We start from the raw sequence: 18,646 nt of genomic DNA on the forward strand, positions 1-18,646 counted from the left end.
AAATGAATAGGCAATTACAAGCAAGAGTCTTCATGAGACTTTATTACATCAAATGTACAAAATAAATACTACAACTCTTCTTGTGGGCACCATTGACAACAAACTCCCACTTGACTCAAAGAAGGTGTGTGTACTCCTTCATGCCTAATCCCTCACGATGTTGGTCGAAGACCTTGTTCGCTAGGGCCTTGGTGAATGGATCTGCCAGAGATCTACTTCACCTCCACGTCTCCGCGCTGCGCGATCTCTCGAATCAAATGGTATTTCCTCTCAATATGCTTAGAGCGCTTATGGCTTCGAGGTTCCTTTGAGTTAGCGACAGCCCCACTATTATCACAATAAAGGGTCATGGGCTCGTCGACGTTTGGAACAACTTCCAAATACTTAAGGAATTTTTTTTTAAGCCACACAGCCTCTTTGGATGCTTCACAAGCAGCCACATATTCTGCTTCCATTGTGGAGTCAGCAATGCAAGATTGCTTAATACTTCTCCACACAACAGCTCCACCATTAAGGATGAACACAGATCCCGAAGTGGAATTCCTGGAATCCTTATCCGCTTGAAAATCGGAGTCGGTATATCCCGTCATAGTCAGGTCAGTACCTGAGTATGTAAGCATCAAGTTCCTAGTTCTTCGAAGATACTTAAGAACATGCTTAACAGCAATCCAGTGCTCGGGTCCAGGGTTGGATTGGAAACGGCTAACTACGCCAACGGCGAAACAGATGTCAGGTCTAGTGGAAAGCCTAGCATACATGAGGCTTCCTACGGCAGAGGCGTAAGGAATTTTCCTCATGTCTTCAATCTCTTGTGCAGTCTTGGGAGACTGGTCCTTAGAGAGTGAGACTCCATGCCTAAAGGGTGTTTGGCCCTTCTTGGAGTCTTGCATCGAGAAGCGATCCATTACCTTATCAATATAAGATGCTTGAGAGAGCGACAGGGTCCAGTTTTTCCTATCTCGAAAGATTTGGATCCCCAGAATGTACGCGGCCTCTCCTAGATCCTTCATATCGAATTGCTTTGCCAGCCAGACCTTAACATCAGATAACTTACCCACGTCATTACCAATGAGTAGTATATCATCGACATATAGTACCAGAAATACAACTTTGCCTTCGTGTATTAACTTGTAAACACAAGGCTCATCTATTGACTATTCAAAGCCAAAGCTCTTTACAGTTTCATCGAATCTAATATTCCATGACCTAGATGCTTGCTTTAATCCATAAATGGACTTAAGCAACTCACAAACCTTGGTCTCTTGACCTTCTTCCACGAAACCGTCTGGTTGAGCCATGTAAATGCGCTCGTCAAGATTGCCATTCAGAAAGGTTGTCTTGACATCCATTTGCCAGATCTCATAGTCGAGAGCTGCAGCTATGGATAGGAGTATGCGGATGGATTTAAGCATCGCGACTGGTGAGAAGGTTTCTTCATAGTCAATCCCTTCTTGTTGGGTATAACCCTTCGCCACAAGTCGTGCTTTGAACGTCTCGACGTTCCCATCACGACCCATTTTCTTCTTGTATATCCACTTACACCCTACAGGTTTAATCCCTTCAGGAAGGTCTACAAGTTTCCAGACTTTGTTGACATACATCGAGTGCATCTCAACTTTCATGGCGTCAAGCCAAAGGTTTGATTCAGAACAAGCCATCGCTTGGCTATAGGAAACAAGATCATCCATGTCAGAGACGGCTACAAGAGAGTCTCCATAAGACATGTACCTGTCAGGCTTTTGAGTAGCCCTCCCACTACGTCTAAGTACTAGTTGACGAGATTCTGATGAGTTAGGTTGTGTTTCAGTTGGGGTAAGAACAGTTCTTACAGATGAGGTAGAAGCTTCCTCACCCAACTTTTCTTCATGCACAATTTTGCTTCTAGGTTTTGCATCCTTCATAAAGTCCTCCTCAAGGAAACGAGCATTCGTGCTAACGAAAGTCTTATCGTCCTCGGGACTATATAAGATTAAACCCTTGGTTTCCTTTGGATATCCCACAAACAAGCACAATTCTGACCTACTAGCCAACTTGCTAGTCTTTTGCCTTCGCACGTGTGCAGGGCAACCCCAAATTCTGATGCGGCCAAGATTCACTTTACGGCCAGTCCATCGTTCATAAGGAGTACCAGGAACCGTTTTGGACGGAACTTGGTTCAGAATATAAGCGGCTGTTTCGAGGGCATATCCCCAAAAGGAAAGAGGGAGTGATGAGTAACTCATCATTGATCTAACCATCTCCTTAAGAGTTCGGTTTCTTCTCTCTGACACTCCGTTTTGTTGAGGTGTGCCAGGTGCGGTAAGCTGAGAAGCGATACCTTCTTCTATAAGAAAGTCATCGAACTCTCCAGACATATACTCACCACCTCGATCAGATCGATGTGTTTTGATCACTTTGCAAGTTTGCTTTTCAACTAAAGCCCTAAAGACCTTAAATACGTTAAAGGTCTCGGATTTGTGTTTGAGCAAATAGACAAAACCATATCGTGAGTAACCATCAGTGAAGGTAACGAAGTATTCGTATCCCCCACGTGCCTGTTGGCTGAGCGGACCACATACATCAGAATGTACTAGTTCCAGCAACTTAGTGGCTCTTCGACCCTTATCGGAGAAAGGTCGCTTAGTCATTTTTCCTTCTATGCAGGATTCACAAGTAGGTAGTGAACCTATTGCAGAGGCTTGGAGTGGACCGTCCCTCACAAGTCTCTTAATCCTATCTAGACTGATATGACCAAGTCTCAAGTGCCATAGGTGTGTTGATTTTGTTAGATCGGAGTATTCAGAAAGTTTGATCCTCTTTGGCTCCCTAATAAGATCATTATCTATTTCGGTGTCTAAAAGAGAAGGTTGAGTGGGATAGATGTAGAAAAGAGCATTCTTCATACATGCATCAGTGACAAAAGAATTATCAGGAAACGAAATACGAATTCCATTCTTAATGAACTTTAAACAATAATCTTGCTCAAGAAGACGAGCAACGGACATTAAATTCTTCCCAAAGGTAGGAACAAAATAAACATTATTCAAGTTTAAAGTGCGGTCTTCAAAAGATAGCGTCACGGATCCCACAGCCTTCGCAGACACCAGGCTCCCATCACCCCATTTGAAACAGAACTCGCCTTCCTCTAAGCTTTTGGTTTTCTTGAAACCATTCAAGGAACAACAAATATGGTTAGTAGCAGCGGAGTCAAGAATCCACGTTGATACATTATCAGCTACTAAGCATGCTTCGGTAACTAGTACTATGTTCCTTTGCTTTGAGATAGGCGGGACAGTTCTTTGTATTGGTCTTGTAAGGTCCCTTCTCAGTTCTAGAGGCGGAGGCTTTGTGCTCAGTAGCATGTGCCTCTCCTTGATTCCTCTTTCTCTTAGTGAGACCTACAGCAGTGTGAAGTTCCTCCATAAGCTTGGTAACAGTGTACTCTAGCTTGTTAATGGAGTAGTTCATCTTGGAGGTATCAAGAGATGCGGGGAGAGTTTCTAAGATCACATCTATGACATTCTTCCCATCAATCTCAGATCCTAGGATTTCCATTTTACTCAGATGACTAATGATCAATATCATAAAGTCTCCAACAGGAGTCCTAGCCTTCATGCGACAGTTCATAAATTGTCGGACTGCTTTTTGCCTTGCTTGACGCCTTTGCCCTCCAAACATCTCATGGAGATTGGTGAGCACCTCGGCGGCAGTCTCGATGTCACGATGTTGTTGTTGCAACACATTGTTCATTGATGCTAAGATATAGCACCTCACAATCTCATCGGAGCAGAGCCAGGCCGCCAAGGCGTCTTTGTCCTCTTGAGTTGAATCATTATTCGTTAGAGGAGGACACGGGGTGGTGAGTACCCATTTGTGCTTGGTAACGATTATGTCGAGGTTATGTTTCGAATCTACGCAGTTTTCGTTTTCGAGTTTGTTGGAGGAAAGGATGAACGAGAGAAGGTTGAGAGACATATTGCCTATTTAAGTTGAAACAAGTTTATGATTAGTCTTTGGTTTAGGATTTAAGTTTTATTAAGACTTTTATAAAATCCAAAGGTGTTATAAACCAAACGATAATTTACTCCCTCAAGAGAAGGCCGCACAAAATCTCCTTTTATAAGTAAATGACACATCATTAATGCTTAGCCAAGATGTCAATACATCATTTTTGACTAGCCACCTTGTAAATTGGTTTGATCACTCACATCCTTTCGCAGGGCCTCGAGGGAGGATTACTAGGGATTGAGCCTAAGTGTGCAACCAACCACTTAGTCCAAAAGATCAACTTTGAAAAACAATCCCCCAAGGGGAGGCCTTGCCATCATCGTCTCACTCTCGGATGTAGCTCATTGAGCAATGATCAGTGCAAAGCGCCCTTGAGTACTCTCATTTAAGAGAGGGCCACGAGGGTGACTCTTAGTCTGGCGACACTTGCACTTTTCATTAGTGTTGGAGATCGTGGGTTACAAACAACAAGTATAACCCTCCCACTTAGTTTTTGGAGTTGGTTCATCGACTCTTATAAGTTCGGAAACAGATTTCCTAGTTAAAGAGCGATAGAGCGGACAACTAGAAGAGAATCCTAGATCGACATGTTCAGAGCAGTATTAGTGCATAAAGACGCAAGGTACATACTCGATCTTTTCTTATTTTCTATTTCGGGAAAGTGCATGAGGGAAGTGTGAACTTCAACTCATTCGAACACTTGAAAGTTTGAGATTACACATCTTTTTATTTTTCGGCTTGTCTACAAAGAGACCTCCCACTCAAATTTTCAAGAGCATATAGATTTTGAACATATGTGATATAGATATAGTTTTGAAAACATTTTGAAAACTTATTTGATTTGGATGACAAAATATTTTCAAGTTTGAAAGTGAAAACGGTTTTTCAAAATTCAAACTAGTTTTTTAAAACTCAATTTCAATTAAACTTTCAAAAATCAAAACATTTTAATCTTACACATCATGTTAATAATCATATGAAAAACATTTTTGCTCAAGAAAATTTTCTCATTAGAGTTCTATAACTCATGATAGTGGGGTTTGAAAATCCGGATTTCTAAAAAACTGGAGTTTCAGCACAGCCGCGCACCTCGGAGTAAAATCGCCATATCTGGCGGCTCCGATGTCATTTTGAGCCGAAACCGGTGGCATTGGACAGAGGACAGACAGAGCTTTAATTTGAATCAAGAATAATTAAATTTAGAATTCTGAGCAGATAGTTATGCCACTTTTAATGAGGATTTACTCCAGCTCGAAGAAAAAGAAATAATTAAAGCTCGGTCCTTTTTAGGTGCGAAAAAGAATCGAGTGTAACGGAACGTTTTATGAAGGTTGTTAAAACTTTTATTTGTGTTTTATTAGCAAGGTAATAACAAGATATAAAAGAAATAACAAGATGCATAAAACGATACAAGTAAAAATAAGAAACTAGTAAGACAACAAAACTAGTCACAAAATTTTACTCGAAATTTCTCAAACCTTTAAAACACGTTTTTCAATATAAAAAAATAAAAACTTTTAGAACTGATTCAAATGTGTTTTAAAAACATCCCAAACTCATAGAAAATCAACATGATTTTTAATTTAAAGGCAAGAGCAATAAATTAAAAAAAATCTAAGATAACAATTCTAACTTGTCACAAAATTAGTAAACTTTCGAAAACGATTTTCAAGCTCATAATTTTAAAAACATGTACATGCATATCTTTGACCATAGCTCTGATACCATTTGTTGGAATCGATCTAGGGTTTAAGAAAATAATTAACGCTTCGGTAAGCGGCGAAATTTTAAAAATTTTCTTTTACAAGTAAAAACGGTTTTTTTACTAACCTAGACAAAAGAGGAAGTACATGTAATTAAAAACTATTATGAGTATAGAAGTTTACTAACCTTTCTTGAAGCTTGAACTTTGAGAAGCTTTTGGAAAGTTTGCAACGCTCGTCTCCCCTCGCATCACGTCTCTCTTTCTTTCCTCGGCACCTCGAGCAACCACGAAAGTTTCTATCACTAAATCACTCGAGAGAAAAGGAATTAGTGAGTGGGCACTTTTAAACACTACGACTTAAGAACGAGTCTCGAAGTCCCAGAGCTAAACTCTAGGTCAAATGAGGACCTAGGTGCCAAGACAAAAATCGAAAATAAACTAGAGAGATAGAGAGAGGAGTTCGGCCAAAGTTCTAGAGAGAGTCTCTCAAATCTCTTAAACTTGGATGATTGAAATGTGAAGAATGGGGCTCCTATTTATAGGAGAGGTTTTACCTTCAATAAGGTAGTTTCCTCTTCTATAGAATATCACATATTCATGAGCAAAAATCCCTTATTTCCCATTCCATTTTGGGCGCCCAAGGCAGCCTCCTAGAGGCTTGGATTTGTTTCCTTTTTTGTTCCTTGGCTTGCCTTTTTCTCACTTGGCCGATTACCCTAATGCATACACATGCAAATTTGTTTCCTCTTTTTCTTTTGGCAAGTATCTTGATACATTTATGCACAAAATATTCCTCCTTCCTCTTGGGTGGTGGGCGCCTATTCAAATACTAGAAAGGCCTTCTAGAAGCTTTTCCACTTGTTCATGACAACATGAAAAAGACCCATTAAGAATTTTCAATAAAATTCTTATGAAATGAAATTAATCCACAAGGCCCAATAAGACTAATATTGGCCGAGTGAAACATGTCATAAAATGACCTTGTCAAAAAATTTATTGACATTCATTTCATCCTATGTCTCAAAAGACAAAAATACCCTTTTGACTATTTTCGTTCTTGTTTTGACTTAGCTTCCAGTTTAACTATTCCTACTCGATGTGATTCGTGACAGTGACCTCATGGACCCAAATGAACAAAGCTTGAGCTAAACACTTGGACTGAAAAGCATGAGGTGACATACATTGCATTTCAGCAATCTTGTACATGAATTCCATATCTATGAGAACTTCACAAAGTTATTCATGACATACTCACAACTCAGTACTTCACCAATAGGCCCTGTTCGGAATCACATAGTGAGTCCGAACTCTGACTTTCTCAAATGAGAATACTAAGCTGTGAAATGGCATGTCTCATTTTAGGATTAAGGTAAGCATGATGCAATTCAAACGTAGTGACTTCGAGACATAAGAGGTTAAATGGTTTGTTCTTATCTTGTCTCTAGAAGTGCACTGGTCAATTAAGTACCTTCGGAAGATACCTAGAAGAACTATAGAGTCTCCAACTGTCAATGCCCCATAACCAGACATCATAGATTCTCCTAACAATCGTACTGAGGTCAATAGTCCTTTGACCCTAAGATTGCGAATATATCGTTTTAAGCAAACTACGAAGAGTTTGTTCATGCAAATCTACATTTGTCTCTTCGTAAGTTGTTAAGTTTGTTTATGGACTAAAAGACTAAGGTTTTATCATAAAGCTTCAAACAAAGAAGATTGAATGAACGTTTCAACTTTATTATTAAATGAATAGGCAATTACAAGCAAGAGTCTTCATGAGACTTTATTACATCAAATGTACAAAATAAAGACTACAACTCTTCTTGTGGGCACCATTGACAACAAAATAGGCGCCCAACATACCCAAAGAAAGAGAGAATATTTTGTGCATGAATGTATGAAGATACTTGCCAAAAGAAAAAGAGGAAACAAATTTCCCCTAAGAGGAAACAAGGTGGGCGCCCAAATGAGTCAAGGGAGAAGCAAACAAAAGAGGAAACAAATCCAAGGACTTACTTGATATGTCTTGGCCGTGCACCTCATGAAGGAAAAAGGGAAATTGGCTCATCAATATGTGATATTCTATAGAAGAGGAAACTACCTTATTGAAGGTGAGACCTCTGCTATAAATAGGAGCCTCATTCCACACATTTCATTCATCCCAAGTTTTAGAGATTGAGAGATTCTCTCTCTAGACTTGGCCGCCCCTCTCCTCTCTCTCTCTATTCAATTTCATTTTATTGTTTTGGCACCTAGGTCCTCATTTGACCTAGTGTTTAGCTCTGCGACTTAAAGACTCGTTCTTAAGTCGTAGTGTTTAAAAGTGTCCACTCACTAATTCTTTTTTTCTCGAGTGATTTAGTGATAGAAACTTTCGTGGTTGCTCGAGTTAGCGAGGAAAGGAAGAGAGACGTGCAACGAGGGAGACGAACGTTTCCAACCTTCCGAAGGCCCATCAACGTTCAAGCTTCTAAAGAGGTTAGTAAATTTATTATGCTCATATTAGTTGTATTTACATGTGCTTGCTCTTTGTCTAGGTTAGTAAAAAACTGTTTTACTTGAAAAAGAAAATTTTTAAAATTACGCCGCTTACCGAAGCTTTTTCTTAAACCTAGATCAATTCCAACAGAAGTCGGTTTCCCGAACTTCTTCGACGGGCGTTAAGGTGCTACCTCAAGTCTCCTGTACGGCGAGGGGATAATTTTCGATTGCCATTTCGCTGTTGCGAAGTTGTGGCATTCGTGCGTCCACGGGCTACGGTCCAATAAGCCCAATTGATGTGTATCCCTGAGTGTTAGTGAGACGTTTGTGATGAAGCTGCATGCCAAGTTCGTGATTCATGTTGAAGGGAGCATCTGTTGATGCCTTCCCTATCGGGGATGTCATGATCAAGATCCCAAGTGTCAGGATTGGGGGTATCATCACTCTCGTCTGTGCAAGATTGGGTACAATCACCCTCATCCTTGTTCATGTGAACATAGTAACGTTCACCATTGGAGCTCCACGAGTGAGTGAAACTATCGGCCTGTTTTGTTAGGCCGATAAGGTTCTCGATGGCGGCTCTGTCATCTCCTTGTCTCCCGAGGAATTCCCGCAGGTCTTACTCTGGGATCGGACCTATGATCTTGTTCGGAGGCGGTCTTGGTTTCTTTGTGCCAGGCGGTTTGGCGCTTTTCGCTCGAAAATTTGCGCCTCCCTCGCATTTGTTGGGAATTTGATTGTTCATGTTTTCTCAAGTTTGAGAAAAAATATATTTTTTCAGAATAAGAAAAGAAGAATATTGGAAGGGATTTTGGGCTGTTTAAGCCAATAACTCCCATCCTAATATTGCCAAAATGTTATCGTTGAAAATTAGACAATGTTGAAGACTTTGGGCGGGTCGACCCAAGGCTGGATAAGTGGCCGTGCTCAACCCGAGTTTGTAGAACTCGAAAGTCATGAGTACTCTATCCTAGCTTAAGAACTTTCTTCGTTCGTCGCGTAATTCTGAGGATAAGAAGACGAAGAAAAATAATATGGAAGGGCGCATAGGTGGTGCCTCTAGCGCGTGCTCCAACGCTCAACATTAGTCTGATTGTTATGCGTGAAGTGACACTAGTACAAAATATAGCATCAGTTGCAACTAATCAAATTATTAAACATGTGAAATCATCAATTACAATTACTAATCAATTTCAAAGTAGCATATTACAATTACAATTTTAATTTCATTAACTAATTTTAAACAAAACAACCTATTCATGTAATTATTAGACTAAATACAATTTCTAATTGATAAATTACAATAAATCAAAACTAATTAAAACAAAACAAATTTAAATTAACCACTAACCTAAACATATTACTAAACATAAACATGTTATCAAATTAATTACCATTTAATTACAATTACAATTAACACAAACTAATCAAAATTAAATCAAACAATCTAAACATATTACTAACTATCTAACACATTATATAACCTAATACTTATATACTAACTAAAAAAACTAACAGATTATATAACTAAACTAATTTTTATATTAACTAACCTAGCTAACTTATATTAACTAACCTGACAAAGGACGGGGACGCACGACTCGTCGAGGATGGGGACTCCTCGGGGACAGAGGCTCAGAGGCAGGGACTCGGAGGACAGGGACTCCTCATGGACAGCGGCGCTGCAGAGACTCGGCAGCGGGATTGAGCGCACGGCGAGGTTCGAAGGCTCGGGACGAGGCTGTGAGGCAGAGAGAGAGAAATAATGAGTTTAAGAGAGAGCAAATTCAGTGAGTGAGAGAGATAGAGAGATAGAGAGAGAGAGAGATACCGGTGGAGAGGTCGCATAAGGAGCGACGGCGGAGAGGACTCTGACGTGCGGCGGAGGTGGTGGTCTCAGTGAGTCAGAGAGAAAGAGAGTTGTCGGAGAGGTTTTGGGGTGGTTTTAATGGCTGTGGAGAGGCGTTGGTGATTGTGGAGGTCGATGTAGTGGTTTGTGGTGGTGGAGAGGCCGGAGCAGAGTAGCAGAGCGAGAGAGAATTTTTTTTTAAGAAATTCGGCTGAACTACTGAAGAAGACGAAGTGCAGAAGATTTGATTTTATAGAAAAACCTAAATTACAGGTGCGACTTTTTCGCATCTGAAGGATCTTTCCGATGCGATTAGTCGCACCTGATAACTTATCCGGTGCGAATAGTCGCATCGGATGACATCTAAAAAAAATTAAATCAGACTGCCACGTCATAACTGAATGAAAAAATGAGGGGGATAATTGGCCCGGTTAAAATTTAAACAATCAGAGTCACACCTGAATTTTTTTTTTTTAACTATCTGGTGCGAAAAGTCGCACCTGATACTCAAAAGAAAAAACAATTTTAGCGAAATGGTTGTCCACGGTCTGCTACTGCGTCTTTAAAGACTACGGTCAAGTACTGTAGTTGATAAACGTTTTTGTGGTAGTTTGCTAAATGGTTATGCAAAACAACCACCCATTCTCATGAAACAAGGATAAGTTAAAAAGTAACTATCACATCATAGACATGATCACCCCATGATCTTTACCAGTATAAAAGGGAAGTAAAGCAACAAAGAAATGAGAATGAAACACAAGTAACACGCGAAAAGTCTCACCCACTACACAACACCTTCAATTTATTTTCTCTATTTTACTAGATTCGTATGTACTTGGAAAAAATCATACTTGAAACTTTTATGTGCTCGGCACCTTGTAGTTCTTCGCATGGCAATTTTTGTAACATTTTTGCATGTCAACATTATTATTGGAGAAATTGTGGCATAAATACTAATATTTTTATGCCACTATTAATCCATTATAACCAAAACCTAGCCTTTTGAACTCAGTGAAATTTATTAATTTTTTTATTTCACTTGTGTGTTCCCATAAAAAAAAAAAATACAAACTCATGTAAAAGCTCACTTAAAAATATTTTGAGGCAATACTAAATTGAAAAATCCCACAGACTAGGTCACTTGAAATGTTAGATTTGTAATTTAGCCAACGTTTTAACCATGTATAAAACTAGTCACATTTGTTGATGTAACCTTATTAATCAAATAGTATTTTATATGATTGTCTCTAGTGATTTTCTACGTTAATTTTGATATATATACGTTGAATTTGATAAATGCCTATTTTATCAAAATAAATATAATATAAGCTAGCTCCTTAAAATCAAGTACAAAATTGGCTTAATAGCTACGACGCCCTACTAAATTTGTGTTTCCCACGAAACTTCAAGATTTTTTAATCAAACATAAAACTTTATTAGCTATAGCCAAAATGTTTTTTTTTAAGAAAAGGGAAAAGGCTATAGCCAGAAATTATTAAGATCAATAACTACGAATGAAAGTCTCTACAACAAATGATAGACTATTATCTCTAATTTTATTTATTTATTTACACTAGCTCCATTTGACGTTACTTCAGTTAAAAAAATAATTTTAAATTCTGCTCTAAGAAAAATCTACTGTTTTCAAAAGAAAATATATAGGAGTTTGATACACTGTCGTAAAATTGATGTAACTGTTGGCAGAAACAGATTTCGTGTTTAATAAAATATGTATTAATACTTGTAATCCGTAAATATTTGTATAAAATTTAATTATTAATAATGAATTCTTAGGTATATCAAAAATATATTAAGTGGGTGTCTATAAATAGTAAAAAATAAATTATAAATTTTAGCTACGTCAAAAAAATTACTTGATATAAAAAATAAAAATATAATTATAATTACATGTTAAAGTAAGATAATAAAAGAGTTGAAAAAAATATAAGCCAAATATAAGACTTACGTACAAAAAACTTTAAAATATATTTTATAGATTTTTACCTAAAATATTCTTATCAATTAGAAAAAAGATAATTTTAACAAATATCTAAATATGATCTAGTTTTTAGAAAAAAGCTATAAACGGCTTTAATAAGCAATGTCAAACAGTGTAAGATAAATAAGCCAAGTTGCTGTTGGGGGGACCATGATGATTTGGTGGAAATAATTTATAATTGTTTCTAGATCATTCTTTTCCTTCTGTTCAAACATTAATATTAACCGTACATATCTGTGTCATCCACTAGTTACATTGTTGGCTCTATATAATTTTGAACAAATTCATTTTTCTAATTACATTTGTACAATCAACCAGTAGTGGAATCGTAAATTATTAAATACAAATTTCATTTTATTCCGAATCTCGGAGTATTTGTTAGCGTGAAGCTATTCTTGTCTAGAAATGTCTCTTTTGAACGTACGATATATCAAAATTTTAAAATTGAATAATAAGAATATTTGATGATCACTGTGAACCATCAAGTTTATCCGTATTTTCTGCACTGAGTGAACATATTTCTATCTATATGCAGAGATATATGCAAACAATAGCATATAGAAAATAAAAATAAAAAAACCCTAGTAACTAGCTAGTATTGAGAAGCTATTTATAGAGCTCAGTTAAAGCTTTCTTGAAATTAGTTACAATGGGAGATCGCGAAGATGAACAGGATCGAATGCTTCCGATCGCGAACGTTGGACGAATAATGAGGCAAGTCGTCGGGCCATCAGCGAAAATATCGAAAGAAGCGAAGCAAACGATGCAAGAGTGTTCGACGGAGTTCATCAGCTTCGTGACGAGCGAGGCGAGTGACAGGTGTCGCAAGGAGAATCGAAGGACGATCAACGGAGACGACATCTGTTGGGCTCTCAGCGCCCTAGGGTTTGACAACTACGCCCAGACCATGTTAAGGTACTTGTATAGATATAGAGAGGGTGAGAGATCAGAGAAGGCAAATAATCAAGAGGACAAAGAGGAAGAAGAGCATGGAATCCAAGATCTTTTGAAATCATCTTGAATAAATTTATGATGAGTTCATAGCTGATTTGGAAATGCCCTTTCTAAATTCTTTTGTGTCTCGTACAAAAATTAAATAATTTCATCAGTTCGTTAACCTATAATCCTCTTGCTCCTAGCTTTCCCAGCTGTATGTATATATATATATATATATATATAATATATAGTACATGTTTCTAGTTTCTCCTTATTATTGAAAAGCAGCTTGGATTGTGAGTTCAAAGAAACAACGAGAAAAATCTTTGGTCTTTTCATTTACCCTGCTAGAAATTATTAGGGATGACTAGAATAGTTATTAAGGCTCTGTTGATTCAATTTCATTTTACGAAAGGATGGTTTCAATAAGCTTGGTTTTGAATTGGTTTTTATGGTAAGGGCTAGGTTAAACAAAGATGGACAAAACTTGATTTTCATCATCCCTCGGCACTTTTGTCAGTATTGCTTATTATTACATATTGTATTATCTTTATTAATTCTTAGAAGAAAAAAAATACAAGTGATTCTGCAGAAGCACACGCCAAATTTTATCATTCTAGTAGCTACTAGTTATAAGTGCAGCTAAGAACTAGCATGGAAAAAATGTTCCATATGTTTAGAACAATCACTCGTAGGATCTGAATATCCAAAAACGAAATCGTTTAATCTATAATGATTTTCTGATAATAATAGCATACAATTTCTTTCTTAATATATGATATCGTAAGATCATCAATATTAAACATCCTTTAAGGAGAGAACTATATATGCGTCTAGATCTTCTTTCTCTTACTATAAATTTATATTTACTTTCGATAATCAAGAAAAAGGTGCAAATTTTACCATTGCTAATAATATTTTATTTTATGCTTCGTTTTGTACATTTGTCTACGGAAGTGAGGTCGTCATCAACCCACACATCACTGGCTCAAGAATAAATCCATTAATTATATCTTCGTAGATATAAGCACATTGATCTTTCATAGAATGGATTCCTACATATGTAATTCTTCAACATCACTGGCTTCGCACTAGTTCAGATCTAGCGTCATTCTATTTCTTTATTTTTTTTTTCCATTTCTTTTGAATCCTTCTTTGATTTTTTTCGGTCTATTTCCATGATTTAAACTCATCGAATGTCAATATTACATTAAAAATAAAATTGCAGACGATGACGAAAACGAAGGACTTTCATTCGAATACCTGTTTACACCTATGTAGGAGGGCATATTGATAACTAGAATGGAGTCTCCATGCCAACACTCTCAGTGAAGTACTGGGTTCTTAATGTTGGCACTAAACATGTTGAGATATGAATTTATATTTTATGCATAGAAGGTTGGTCAGCATGAAGTTTGGGTCAAACATGTTCATCTCCCAGCTCGAATTCCACTCCTGCCTTTGAGTCTCTTCCATCCAATCTGAATGTTGAAATTCCTCTAATATACCTAATTAATCTAAGGGGGGATGTTGATAGAATCTGATCTTTGGGTATTTAAGAGAGAATGAAGATATTGAGACAAACCGATTTCCTTCATTTATTAGCTTGTGAACATTTGCATAGTATATTATAATTGACTAAATACCAACAAATTCTAATAGACAATAACTAAATTATAATTGACTCTAGGCTATCATGAGGACAACACATGGACAGCATAAGGGAGAGGGCTGTTGAGCTAGTTGGCTGTTGTACTCTAACACCCCTTTGCAAATTCAACGTGCTTGCATCAAGAACTTTGAGTTTGGAACGCATGCTTTAAAGGCATTGCTGGAAATGCCTTTGGTGAGGAGATGATTCAGCAGCTTGATCTGATAGGACATGCAAAACCTTGATATGTTTGGCCAAGACTTCCTCATGAATAAAGTTTAGATCAAGTTCGATATGGTTGAACCTAGCGTGCAGTACTGGATGGAAAGCGAGATGAACAACACTCAAGTTCTCACACCAAAGAATTAGAACTCTTGCAGTTTTGATATAAAGCTCAGTGAGTAAATTATGAGTGTACGTGAATTCAGAGCTAGAGAAGCCTACTTTTGTATTCAACTGTAGTAGATGATTGTGAGACTGTTTTGTTTCTTAGACTGCCAAGAGATGAGACAGTATTAACTGTTTTTCGATCACATATGACGCCCAATCGGCGTCACAAAAGCCAATATGGTTCAAGGGTGAGCTCTTGAAGTGACAAGATAGATAGATTCTAAAGTTGATCGTCTCTCTGAGATATATGATAATTTGTTTGACTATTTTCCAGTGATCTTCAAGTGTATTCATGCGTGAGAAGTTGGTGGAATCTATGAGTTGCTGAACGTGCAGATGACCATTTGATGTAGCTTGGTCTGCTGAAGGTGAGTGACACAGCGTTGCAACAATATCAAGAGAAGAGGGATTAGCATCAAATTGATCAATATAAGTCTCCAAATTATCTCCTACACCATGCCTATAGAATACTCAGTGACTAGGATTTTGACTATGACTATGACATGGAGTTTAGGGTTGGCTGATTCGAATACTCAGTGACTTGGATTTTGAGAAAGGGGAATTGTGTTTCGTGCATATCATATAGTTTCATGTCTTGATGGCATAGGCCACCAACGGTTTTGGACAGGTGTAGTTCGGATCTCTATCGAACAAGATAAAAAGAGGCACTTTAAACATGAAATGTCATTTTCGATGCCAGTTCGAGCCTCCCGATTTACGAAAAACCTTACGAAAAAATTGTGGAAAATGAAAATTGATATTTTATAATCTTCAATACCTAATTTTTTTTGCCCAAATATTATATCAAATACTCTCGTTAGTTTCAATCTCAACGTATTTATACCCAACACACACACACACACACACACACACACACACACACACACACACACACACACACACACACACACACACACACACACACACACACACACACACACACACACACACACATATATATATATATGTGACATATTTTTTTATAGCTTAATTCATAATATTTATATTTATATTTTTAATAATGGTAGAGATATTCTCTCCATTAAATAAGGAAATAAGATATTATCATCATTTTTCTCAAATATCTAGATTCCTTAAATATAGGAGAAAAATAAGGAAATAAATATCCTAGATAATGATACGATGGATGAGAGAAAAAGTAGGATTTGTAGTCAAGATCCAATGGTTTATGCTTAACTACAAAATAGGAAAGAATAAAGGAGAATATAATATATCTAGGATCTTTTTAGAATATCTCATTTCTACCATTATAAATAGGGGTCTAAGAGAAAGCAAAAATGACACAATTGCTTAAGCAAGAATTTCGACCAACTCACCTAGGTGTTATACAAAAATTCTCTCTCTCCCTCTACCTTGGAATTCCTTGATTCCATTCCCATAAACAAGGTACGATCTGAAGTCATAAATCAAATTCGTAGTGAGATTTAGAGTGTGTCCACCCTTTCTTCTTATTCATCTCGGAGATTACGTTTCGGAAGACTACAGTGTCATCATCTAAGTTCCATACGACGAGAGTACTAAATCCATTCCCGAAGATCTGATCGTGGAAGATAAAGCTTGAAGAAGGAGTTGGAGGAACTCGGAATGAAAGCTTGAAGATTCTGTAGCTAAGGAGAAACCTGTAAGTTTTTTCTAATGACTCTTTTGTTTAAATCGGTTGCTTGATATTAACCTCATGTTTATATTAATTAAAATAAATCTAGAAATTGTTACATATAATCAATATAATTAACTACTGTTAGTGTAATTATTTTTCCGCATGGTTATATGGGTGCATAATCACCAACATCAGCTTTCTTCCTCGTGCATCTTTGAGGAGAGTCATTCTCTAGAGAAGCAACTGCATTAACCAGGTCAATTCTTTCAACCAAACCATCGTCTTGTATCTTTTCAGACACAACTTCTATAGCATTCGAAACAGACACATCAACTCTACTCGTCTTCCTCTCTTTCCCTGCTCCAACTTTCTTCTTTTTCTTTTGAGGCATTACTGACTCGCTTCCTCATTCGTCTCAAAGATTCTGGTCGTTTCTTCAACATTCTCCTTTACCTTCTTCTTTCTTGACTTCTTCTTGGGCTCTAGTCGAACATGTTCTTGCTCATCTGAACCCACCAACTCTTCATATGTCCTTGTTAAAGGATCCTCTTCTTCAGCATCCCATCCCCGAGTGACAGGAACAAAGGGAGTCCCAACCCTCTCAAGAACAGTGCGCTTCTCGAGACTAGTGGTCTCTTAGAGTTGTTCAGCCATTTGGACAACCTTTTTCTTCTTCGTCTTTCATGTTTTCTTCTTCTTTAAGACCTTTAACACATCAGACATTGTGGGATCAGGGTTAGAAATTTCTGTTTCCTTTCCCTGGTTGTAACCACAACAGACTCTGAACCCATTACTTGTTCTCTGTTCTAAAAAACAGCAAGAGAAGAAGTACCATGGCTAACTTGGGCCATTCCATCAACGGAACCCACTCCTTGGGTTAGGTGATTTGAAGGAGAAGAAGACCTAAAGCCTCTTGAGTGGAAACTTCAGCAATAATAGTCAGAGGTGTCGTGGATGATCCTGTCACAGCAATGGGCTCAACAAGAGTCTGATCATCCACAACCATACGCTTAGCTCGGGTTGTCACCATTGATGAAGGGAGAGAGATGCAGATTTTACGCAGAGAATTTCGACAAGGAGGGAAGGGTTAGGGTTTTGGCAGAGCATATCTTTGATCGAATAAGTAATAAGGAGGGAAATAAAATTGAATTCCCAATTTTATGTCAAAATATTCCACGGATTTACAATCAAAGCTCACACGAATGACACGTGCCTCACCAATTTGCCCTCTCAAAAATGAAAAATCTGTAAGCCAATTAATCATTATTCCACGTAGTTATTCCCCCTCAATTCCACGTCAAAAAAATAGTCAAGTAAAAACATGGTTGACTGACATGCTCATAAGTAATTAATTCTCAATAACACAATGACCCAATAAGGATCTAAGTGTTTCAATATGAGTGTAATAACAAGGGTAGGTGATGATAGCCATGTGTGTCAACCTAATCTTCACTTCCTCTGGTAGTTCTTCGATGGCTTGTGTCTTGAATTCTGTGAGATTCTTTCTTGAACGAAGCAGTGAGTTCTTCAAAAACACCATGACACAAATGTTGTTATCGTGTGATGTCATAACAACTCCTTGAATATCAAAGTTGTTCATCATCTTATCATAACTTCTCTTCGTAGTAAAGTGTTCTTCCTTAGTTGTGGAGAGCGTGCTTTTCCAGTCTTCAGTACTAAGATGTCTCATAGTAGTGTTTGTACCAACATACCGAAATTCCGATCTGCATGCAGTGGAATCCACTTCGAACAAGTCCACCACAATGGTAGAGTCAGACCCCATGAGTTTGACCAACTCTTCGGCAATGTTTTCTCCCCCACAAACATGGCCATGGTAAAAAAAACAACATTGACAAGCTTGCATACCAGGTATTGGGTTTCAACCTACACTCCCATTTATCACAGAGACTTGCTTCTCATTCATGTCATGAACTAATTCAATATCCATAGTCTTGACCTCAGCTTCTTCTTTTATGTTTGCTCTGGTTGACCATTACAGAGTTAATATACATGTCGTGCTCTTCTGCGAT

General features: G+C 37.7%; 1 pseudogene; it reads left to right on the forward strand.

Annotated features, from left to right (window-relative positions):
• The first annotated feature begins 12,670 nt into the window (after positions 1–12,670).
• LOC149380714 (nuclear transcription factor Y subunit B-4 pseudogene) lies at positions 12,671–13,042 on the forward strand (annotated as a pseudogene).
• The last annotated feature ends 5,604 nt before the right edge of the window (positions 13,043–18,646 follow it).

Source organism: Urtica dioica, chromosome 11 (assembly GCF_054948205.1).
Source record: "Urtica dioica subsp. dioica isolate 48M chromosome 11, U.dioica_male_clone48M_v1_H2, whole genome shotgun sequence".
NCBI classification, from domain to species: Eukaryota; Viridiplantae; Streptophyta; class Magnoliopsida; order Rosales; family Urticaceae; genus Urtica; species Urtica dioica.